This window comes from Ictalurus furcatus, chromosome 9 (assembly GCF_023375685.1).
Source record: "Ictalurus furcatus strain D&B chromosome 9, Billie_1.0, whole genome shotgun sequence".
Taxonomy (NCBI): Eukaryota; Metazoa; Chordata; class Actinopteri; order Siluriformes; family Ictaluridae; genus Ictalurus; species Ictalurus furcatus.
The window spans coordinates 1,665,776-1,677,033 of NC_071263.1; positions in this window are offsets into that span (position 1 = coordinate 1,665,776).

Consider the following 11,258-nt stretch of genomic DNA (forward strand, 5'->3'; position numbering starts at 1 on the left):
CGCGCTCGCTCGCTCTCTCTCTGTCTCTCTCTGTCTCTCTCTCTGAGCAGTGTGTGTGAGAGAGACGAACGAGAGCTGAGCAAAGACAGACCCGAGGGGCACGAGAATCGATAAATAAAATCCCGCACGCAATCTTAATCTGGGTCTGCTACGTTCCCTAAGAACACGTGCCGTCGGCGTTGTTTTACACGAATATAGACCACGGCACTGTTTCATTCTCGAATCTGATTGGTCAGGCCATCGGTTCACTCTCTCGAACGGCACCTTTGACGGCTGCAGAGCAAATCGCAGGTTTATATTAACGCGCTCGTCCTCACACGTAATCGTCTCTACAGTCAGGCAAACGTATACTGTGTATGATTTAAACGGATAATAATAAACGGATACGTCGGCAATCGTTGGCAAATTGCCAAAAATGGTATACGACACTTCAGCACTTCCTGTAATTGGACAAAATGAATCACACCACCCCATCGCTGATTATTTTCCAATAACAGGAATGGCCCCGATGTGTTTTATTATTCCTTACATATAGTCCACCCCCCCAAAATTAATATCTTTTTTCGGTGAAGCAATTATTATTATTATTAGGATAGGTTTGAAAATCCAATAAGCTTGTAATCCATACCTCCGGTAAGCGAGTAACTAATAAACTAGCGGCTTAGTGTCCATGCCCTCTTAGCAGCAAAATAAGCACCGGTTCCATCCGTAATAGCCACAAAATATGTTCAAGACACTTATATGACTCCTGGTGAATGGAGCTCGGTTAATATGCACTTGGCTGGATTTACATAAATGAGAACATAATCAGGTTATGGACATTTAGTCCAACTTAACCATGCAAATAAAACCCTACAAGAGACCCCAGAGCCCATTATATCTTTGGTATTTAAAATCCTATAACGCATCGTCCCTTTGTTCGAAACCTTGACAAATTTCATAGCCAAGCAAATTGTAATTTTCCGCTCATATGTATATACGCTCCTGCTGATGAGGTCTTTATCGTGAGTGTTTATACTGTAAAAGACGTCGCTGTTAAGGAACTCTTCAGGTATTCGTTTGAATAGAGCACGCTGAATGAGTGTTTCTCTAATTGATCCCTGGGGAAACCAAGATGTCTAGGCCCGACAAACACGCTTTCTCCAATTACGGACTACGCGTACTAGTCTTTTAAAATCGAGGCCAGGCAGGCGTACGTGCAACGATCGGCGACAGCTACGTCGTGTCTCATACGGGACAAAGCAAAGCCGTGAACGTGTTTGTCTTCACACTTTACTTAAGTCTTATAACGCAGCTAATGTGTGTATCCTATTAAGTCACAGTAGACCTTTTCTTACAAATTCCTCTCGTGTCCCACGTTTCTATAAACACAGGGTTTTCCAATAAGATACGGTTATCTTCAGATAATAAATCGGTCCCTCCAGGATTTTTGCGATCGCGGGAAGTGAACGCGAAATCCGGGAGATATTCGCAGGAGCTTGCGGTTTTTCAAAATGAACGCAGATTTTCCACTGGTTTGGGCCAGGATGTATCGTACGACATCATCACAACCTGCATTCAGCCGAAGCACCCTTCGGTTCACGCGCGTCGAACGGGAGTACGGCTAAAAGGTCTCGTTTGCTGTACCAACAAACGTCACGGTGAAAGACCGCTGGAAAACAATTCAGTGCGGTCGCAATTTCGCCGATTCTAGTAGTTTTCCGCACAAAAAAAAAAAAAAAAAAGGCACAAGAAAACTCAGCACCGTGAGTTTCGAAACGAGCCGCAGCAAAAGCTAGCATTTTTGGCCGCAACGATCACAAAAAAAAAAAAACAACTCGGAGAAATCCTGTACGTACTGAAAATTGTTCAAATAAAACTCTAAACCATGTTTTGTTGCCATCCCCCCCCAATTTCCACCCAGTGTCTAGCTCTCCTGAACACTGAGGAAAGTGCTACCGGCCCTCTACCGCATACATGGCGCTCTCAGACGCCTGTGATTGGCCGGCTTCGTTCTGATTGACAGGGGAGAGAGTAACACCGTCTCTGCTACCCACAGATCACATGTTCTACTTCCAGCCACGGATGTCTGTGGCATCGTTATCAGATTTTCCATCGTGCCTAACACGTACTCCCACACACCCCAAATTTCATTTGAAGTCCACTGGTGCTATGTAGGAAATGTAGCTAAGTAATTTCACCCAAAATATTTGCTATTTGATGTGGTTTAAGACATGGTCTGACTTAGTTTAAGTCATTATATAAGGGGGGCGGCTGTGGATCAGGTGGTAGAGCGGGTCGTCCACTAATCGTAGGGTTAGCGGTTCGATTCCCGGCCCACGTGACTCCGCATGCCGAAGTGTCCTTAAGCGAGACACTGAACCCCAAGTTGCTCCCGATGGCAAGTTAGCGCCTTGCGTGGCAGCTCTGCTACCGTTGGTGTGTGAGTGTGTGGGTGAATGAGACACAGCGTAAAGCGCTTTGGATAAAAGCGCTATATACGTGCGCCATTTACCATTTACCGTTCATATAAGCAGCCATTTGTTAAATATAGCCTTTCCCTTCTGTTTTACCAGACACGTTTGGTAAAACTTTAAAAATGTTCAGCATATTTTGGTGAGATAAAGTTCCATCAGTTGTGAGTTACTTCAGTATTGTAGTCCGAGTGTTAGCATGCCAAACGTATCAAACTGTGTACATTTTTCCTTGAACTATTCCTTTCACTTTCAAGCTACGGAATAAAAGGAATGGTGTGTGGAGTGTGAGAAAGAGAGAGCTCTCTGTAGGACATGGCACGCGGCGAAGCAATGATGGAGCGATGGACAGCGAGGGAGTGATTACCACCGGGGCGTCTCACCTGCTAGCCCATCATCATCTCAGCCCATCGCCAAACAGGTGCCATCCACGAGTATGGAATGGCATTGAGCCGTAGTGTTGGCCTCCAGCGCTGGTGCTGCCACAGTGCCCAGCTCAGCTCATGAGTAAGAGGGCCAGAGGTCAAACCCATGCCTCCTTGCTCAATCTGAACCGAGAGTTCTGGCGAGCCAACTAATGATGGATGCCCACTCTCGCTCCCCTCTGGCCTGGCGTTTGGACACGGGCGCTCGAACAGCTGGCCTGCTTCTGCCCGCCTGGACATGACAACCTTGGCACTTTATTAGTGGTGCCCGCCATGCCAGCTGATCCTCTCGCAGGGTCCCTGTCATGCTGATGTCTTCATCGCTAAGCAGAGCAGACGCCCGCTCCTGGCAGCCGCTGGAGGTGACAACAAATCCAATTATCTCCCCTCCATGGTGCCCAGGCAGCCTGGGCCGGTGTGACAGGGACGGGGACAGGCAGTGCCCTACTACCTACCCCAGCCAACTCCCTCCACAGATACCCTCTGTGGTCACGCTAACACACCAGCGGTCTGCCAATTCAGTCAGGTGGGACAGCGGAACACATACAGGACTCCCGAGATCCACGCCAGTGACGAGAAACGGAGCGACAGGAACAGAGGGCGAAAGCGAGAGTGCACCGGAGGCACAAAAAAAAATCTTCTCGAAGTCACACCGAAAACGCGTCAGCCGAAAGGATGGTGTTAATTCATAGCAGCTCTGTTCTTCTCAGCCATTGTTTAGGATTGTGAACCGAGCGAGCTTGCTAGCAACACCGGATGCGCGTGTGAGAAACGGCAACGGGAGGGACAGAAACGATCTCGATGTAACTTCTTCTCTCCACGATCGATCCGTTCGACGGGAAAAGAAGTCGAAAAAGTTAGCAGCGTACGAGCTGAGACCGAGACACGGCGAGCGGTGTGACTTCACTCAAGATGGTTTTTTTTTTTTTTGTCCTAACAGACAAAACGATTCCACTCAGACGCGTTAAACGTAAACAACACATGGTATTGTTGTGAAACTTTCCTAATTCAGACCCGACACAAGCCTCTGAGCCTTGCTCACATGTTGATTGCTGCTTTTCCTTTTAACTGTGGATAAAAAGGATGGGGGATGGGGGGGGGGGGATAAAAAAGAGAGAGAAGACGTTTTGGGGATTTTTATGGGTATAATAGAACTATTAAAGTATTAACCATTGGTTTATTGTTCAGTTATTCATCTCTTTGTCACTATCACCATCTAATAGATGCTTCTCAAATAAGTTCTCGGTACGATTATGAAGAAGGTAAAAGTTCCTCCCTCACTCCCACACACACACACACACACACACACACACACACACACACGAGACGATCATCGCGTCGCTCGCACTTAATAAAGCATCCATATTCAAAAAGGAGGGGGTAGAGGTGCTTCTGCAGGTATGGATATTTGAAAGGGAAAGGAAGGTTCTCGCTGGATGAAGATAAAAAAATGAAAAAAAGCAGTGACTTGAGGACTTCATGATATTCAGATGAGCCTCAGAGCGGGTGACTGGTGACTCGGAGCGCTTGAGCGTAGAGTTGGAGGACATGCCCAAAGGGAAATGCAAAAACTCTGATGGACCGACTCATCCGACGGGCCATTTCCAGCTGAGGAGATGGAGAAGAAGACGACTCTCCGTCACATCAAAATACGAGCCGGAAGAGTATTTCAGGAAGTGCTGGAGTAAAGTAAAACATTCTTCTTTTTTTTTTCTTATATGCATTTAAGCACCTACTTACACACAAAAAACTGTTTCGCTTTTTAGACTCGTGATCCCATCTTATCAAATTATCCACGGCGAAATTATTACTCCTGAGCCGTATCACATATCCGTCTTATTGGTTTATATTTCTGACGCACGCACACACACACTCGTGCCTTTTTTAAGAGGGAGAAAAGAAAAAAAAATCCTGTCTTTCACATGCCAGTTTGTCTTTCTGTCTTTCTTCCACCTCCTTCCCACCCTCCCTCCATCACCGTCAAATGAAGAAGAAGAAGAAAAAGAAGCAAGGGGGGGGGGGAGAAAAAAAAAAAGCAACCTCCTTCCTGCGAAACTGTAGGTCACACCTCTGACTGCACTGATGGGGGTAAAGTAGAGCGATTAAAATGACAGGGAGACAGATCGAGTGTGACACATCAAAGGGCCTGGAAAAGCTGGAAAACTGAGCAGCGCAACCTCGCCTCATCCCCCTCTCCGGCAGGGGGGAAAGAGAGAGAGAGAGAAGAAGAAGAAGAGGAAGAAAAAGAGAGAGAGAGAAACAAAGCCGACAAGCATGCACCGCATGGTCAACACGAGCACCCAGAGACCCCCGCGCTCTCCCGACGGCGCAAACACCCGACCCAAACACTACACGGCCAGTGATTACACTATACACGCTTGTGCACTCTGAGGGGCTAATTAATGCTTTAATATGCAAATGAGCGCCACAGTAAATTACACAGCTGGCAAATATGCCTGTTTTGCCCCTGAAAATAAACCAGGAACTGAGCGAGACTGTTTGGATTGAGGGTGTAAAGAGAAAAGAGAGAGAGAGAGAAAGATTTCTTCTAAAGTTTTTGGGCCAATTTCAGAGCTGCAGTAAAAGAATTGCAGTCTTTTTATCCTTAAATGTTCCACAGACATCAAACCGCATCGGTCGTATATATATATATAATCATTCTTTTGCTTTCCGTCTCAGCGAGGACTCGATCATCCCGACCTGCTCCGAGAGTCACAGAAATAGTTACTTTAGGAAAGACAAGGCCAAACAACGTACTCATCGTATATGAATTAGGAGGCATTGGCGGTGCGATTGGAAAGTCCGTATAAAAGCGTAGGACTTCTTAAAAGTACGAGTTTCCACGTGTAACAGTTTCATTAATTCATCCATTCATTCTTTACTAAAGCCAGTTTGTGCGATTTCAGCTGTGTTACGAGCTGAAATCTATCACAGGCTGCCGTAACGTGTCCTCCGTGTCAGATTATATGACAATATAAGATACTTTAACGATGAAAGACCTGCTGTTCAAGTCCCGTTTAATAGGAACACCCGTCTACCTTCTCGTTTATGCGGTTATCCGGTCAGCCGATCGTATGGCTATAGCACAATGCATGAAATCATGCAGATACAATCAAGGGCTTCAGGTTAACGTCCACATCAAACATCGGAGTGGGTGACAAGTCTGATCTCTGTGACGTTGTTGCATCGAGTGAGCGGCGGTTCCGTGGGCGGAAACGCCTTGTTGATGAGAGACGTCCGGAGGAAGATGGACAGACCGGTTCGAATTCCCAGGAAGGATACTCAAATAACTCAAATAATCAGTGTTTACAACCGTGCTGAGCAGAAAAGCATCTCAGAATGCACAAATCACTAAACCCTGACGTGGATGGGCGACGAAAGCAGAAGACTATGTTCGGTTCTACGCCTGTCGGTTAAGAACAGGAATCTGAGGCTATCGTGGGCCTATATCGTGGGCCTACGTGTATAGGTGTTCCTATTAAAGTGGCGTTTCAGTGTAGTGCTGACCGGGATATTAGCGGTCCTGGGTTTGGATTGACTTTTTTGTTTTTTCCTCCCCCCCCCAATCAGATTGATCGGAGTTATGTATTATTAGTGCACCGCTTTCTTCCATGACCGAGGGACGCACGTGACAAAACATCACGCCACGGTTGATCCCAGAGCCTGGAGAAACAAGTAAAGTACAAACTCCAATCCAAACTGCGCAAGAAGACGAGATACGAACTAAACAAGCTGTGAGAGGGTGTTCGCCAAGTGAAGCAGTAGAAGTGATGTGAGAAGTCTCCGAGGGCTGATTCTGACGAACACCTAAATGTTATTTTTCTATATCGCGCCTGTTTTCATGCCCAGAACCTGCCAGGAAATGTTTCAGAGGAAGTAGCTGCTATGATACGGAGCACGCTTTCAGCTCCCAACTGGGAACGTCATTCGCAATCATACCGGTGTGAAATAAATAAATAAATACATTTATATATATATATAAAAAAAAAAAACACGCAAAAACCGCGTTGCTGTGATTGCATTAGCTGCTGATTTTCTCTGTAGTGAATGTAACTAATGTAATCAGCGCTAACGTTTTTCATAATAACGCGTGCGCTGTGCGTTTATGGCCGTTCGAGCGCATGCATGAGTGTATTCGTGTGTGTGGAGTCCATCCATGCGGTTCACTGTGTATGTGTGTGTGTGTAAATAGTCTATTCCATAATTATTGGCACCCTATAAGGTAATACAAGAAATCGATTGCATAAAATGAAATGCACAGTATTCTGGAAACCGGTTTGCTTTCCGTTTTTTCCCCACAAGAACTTCTTTAAATGATTGTTTAAATGGTTTTGTGTCAAAAACATGACGTGGTATAAAAATAAAAATAAAAATACAGCTTTGAAAATGAAAAGAGATAGATGTTTGTTGATCTGCGCAAGTCAGGATGTAAAATAAATAAATAAATAAATAAATAAAAATTGCTCGGAGAACGAGGAGGAGGTGGACCCAAACCATGGTTGCATCTGCCAAGAGGTTACGAGTTGCAAGTAGGTGGATCTTTCAGCAACACGATGCCAAACGTGCGTCCGTAAAAAAAAAAAAAAAAAAATCCTGTAAAAGATTTAATAGAGCTTGAAATGCTACGCGTGTAAGAGGGGTCGGTCCACGAGTTCGTCCGAACGGCTTCAACGTCGTTAGATGTTTCAGGAACGGGTGCCGATACTTTTGATATGAGCGTTTTTAAGAAGCGGTGAAGAAAAAAATGCACAATTTTTTTTTTTGTGTGTGTGTGTGTGTGTGTGTGTGCACGTAATAAAGCTATTTATTAGTGGTGCGTCTTATAGGCGTCATTTCCAAGAAGGAAAAGAAGGGTGCCGATAATTCCAGAGCTGACTGACTGGCCCAGGACGAGTTGAACTGACATCGGTGCCATAAGCAGAGGGATGTGCGCTCTCTCTCTCTCTCTCTCTCTCTCTCTCTCTGTGTACGCTCACTCAACTCCCTCCATCAGAGATTCAGACACCATGACACCCCCCTCCCCCTCCCCCCGTACCCCAGACGTCCCTGAACGTCTCGGAGCTCCAAACACATCGTCTCCCGCAAAGCCCACTTCCTCTCCACTTAATGATGCGTCATTACATCTCTGCGAGCTTGAAAGCCTACACCAGGTCGTCACTGACCACCTCCATACTAATGTTCGAGTATCAAACACACACACACACACAAACAGGTCCTCACAGGACACAACCCCGGCTGAGGACGATCCAGATGAACGTCGTTCGCTCGTCATGTCAACACAGTCCTCTGATTAGAAACGCAAACAAGAAAACAAGAATAAACTACCTTGCTACAGCCACTGATAGCTTGTCCTTGGAATCCTGCATTTCATAAAACTCCCTCTATGAATATTTTAGACGTGTAAATAATTAATAATTCACGCCAACGAGGGGCCGATGATCAAATGAAGCCGAGCGTCGACACGCATGCCAAATCAGACGCTGTAAACAAAGACCCGAGGACCGACCGTTTCTCCCCGCCACCTTCCTCCCTTTTTAAACATGCGCATCCCAAATTGCGTCACACACACATACACAACATAGACACGCACACTTTGTTTGAAATGAATACACATTTCATTCCAAAGATGAAAATGTTTTCTCCCCCCCCCTCCCCCCCAGGCCAGAGGGAATTCCAGAAGACTGAATCTCCGAAACACTCGATCTGATCGCCTGCTGATTTCTGATGATAAGATTGACTAACTACAAGTATCACTTGTTCTGCTACGTTGTGCCTTGACCTAGACAAATCCCAGTAGTGTATACACACACACTCACACCCACACACACACACACACACACACACACACACGGCCAGAGTAAAATATGCCTAGTTAAAATGGCTTAAAGAAACGGCTTGGCGGAATGTAGACCGTTTTCTCCTCAACACTCGATCAGCGAGGACGTGTCTGATGTTTCGTTAGATTTCCACTAGAGCTAAGATAAGATACTAAGATACTTTCCTCTAAATATACCCAGCAAACATCAGCATTTTCGAGCTGACGACTGCCAACTTCAAAAAAAAAAACGTTTGGCAAAAGTTGCTCAAGCAAATCATTATACTTTCCTTATAGGGCGGCCATCTTGGATAAATGGAAACGGCAGAACATTTTCTTAACAAAATGAACTTGTTACGAAGTATCTGGGACTTTTAAATGCTTTTCTAGCATTTATGTTGCTACGACAACTTTGTTAATCAGGAAACGTCGTGGCTATGCAATGACCACATAACGTAGTTAGCAGACGTTCTGGCGTCGGCCATCTTGGACAAACAGACCACTATTTTCGCTTACGGCGATTCGATAGCCAACTATAATATAACGACAATAATAACAAAGTTATAACAGTATAAATACAGATTCTTTCTGTTTAATAATTATATATATATATTTTTAAATATTAATGCGTAGCTACAAAGATTATACGGAGATTTAATTTAAGCATGCACTTAGGGAACGTTTTTGTGTGCAATAGACGTCCATGGAAAAGTCTTCTCTCTTAACCCCCCCCCTCCCCTCCCCTCCCCCCAACCACCACCACCCCTCCCCCCCCAACCAAACTACTTCTGTATTCCATCATTTAAATAAATAAATAAATAAATAAATAAATAAATAAATAAATAAAAACCCGATTATAATACGCCGTTGTGTTTCAATGGCGTTTAAATACGGCATCTTTTATAAATGACAGATGCTCCATCTTTATGAAATATTATAAAGCACAGCTGATTGACAGGGAAGGAATTCACGAAAAAAAAAAAAAACATCAGAAATCAAAAATAAAAACCGTTCCGTTTCCAGACGAGAGCGAAAGGCTTTGGAGTGTGTTTTAAAGTGAGCGTTACTTTCCTTGGAGAATTTAATTAATGCTTTAATATGCAAATAAGTTCGAGGAGATAAAATCATGACAAACAGATGGCAACTGAGCTTAATTATTTTTTCCCCTAATCGAGCTGGGGCGTGCGTTAAAGCCGCCGCATCATGGTTTTTTTAAAAGATTTTTTTTTTATGAGGGTGGGGGGGTGGGGGGGGGGGGTTGGTCCGGGTCTTTCACAGTCTTGTCGTACTGCAATATCTCGCAGGTTTGTGAGTCGCCAAGTTGAAAATTTGGGCTTTAAACTTTGAAAGACAGTGTCTCAACCCGAATCAAGTTAAAGAAGCTAAGCTGCGTTGTTTTAAGCGTTAAAGCTCCACATACGGACCAAACTTTAGCATAAAATTGATTATAATATTTGCCCAGTCTTTTAAGAACTGGTAAAATGTTGACAACATGGCAGCTAGACGAAACTGCGTTTGTGAGTCTACAAGCTTGCACTTGCACTCTCTGGAGTTTTCTATCGGCTGCCGTGTACGAGTACTCCGGCGCTGCTAGCCGCGCTATTAAAATAACACGACAGTTTCCATGACGACAGGAAGAAGATCGCGTGTTGCAAAGTGTAGACAGCGTGGAGCGACAAAGTAGATAAACAAACCATAGAACATCACTTTAGCACTTATTTTTGCTCCTCTTGTACTGTAGATATCCCGACTACACCAAGGCAGCTACGTCTAGCTAGTCCCGTCACGTTAACATTGAACGTTAAAGATACGACACGTCAAAGGACCGTCTGAACTGTCCGACTTCGATCGGTGCCTGGCCTCGAACGGACATATTAAAGCCACGGGTAAAGTAAAGTACTTACATATTGTTTGGAAGCTATGGTGACCATGGTGGATACAGAAACGTTAAGGTTGGAACGTACTCCACGTGAAGACGTCGTCGGTTACGCGAAGGTCATCTTCGCGTTAAGTATGTCAGGGAATTTCAGTTACGTTACATGAAAGTTTCGTAAGTTACGCGGTCAACATCGTCTTCGCGTTAACTTCGCAAGCTTGCGTTCTCGCTACGATTCCGATACTAGCCAACGTGTAGGAGTGCTCCAGTACTGCAGGCGGCGCTGTTAACATTTCACGGAGAGAACAGGAACAGAGAAATGAGTCGCAGATGTAACGGTAGAGCGTTAAATAAATCGAGGCGCGTTTAGCATGCTAGCGAAAACCCGGCAGTACTTGGAATGAACTGGCGTATAGGACACTCCTAATTTCTATGGCCCAATCACAGGCTCGGTCATGTAGCGTGTTCATCCGTGGAGCTTGCCAAGCCGCCATGTGCATGACGAGGCAAGCCAAGCCAGCCAAATGTTATCCTCGCTTGAGGCCTTAGTCATGGGGATGATTGACAAGATTACGTGTCATGAAATGACTCATAAAGACATACTAGAGTCACTGGAATTGGCTTGAGTCACCGTTAAAGTGAAAGTGAACAGACTTTTCTCCACTAAATCCACTAAAGCAGGAGGATAT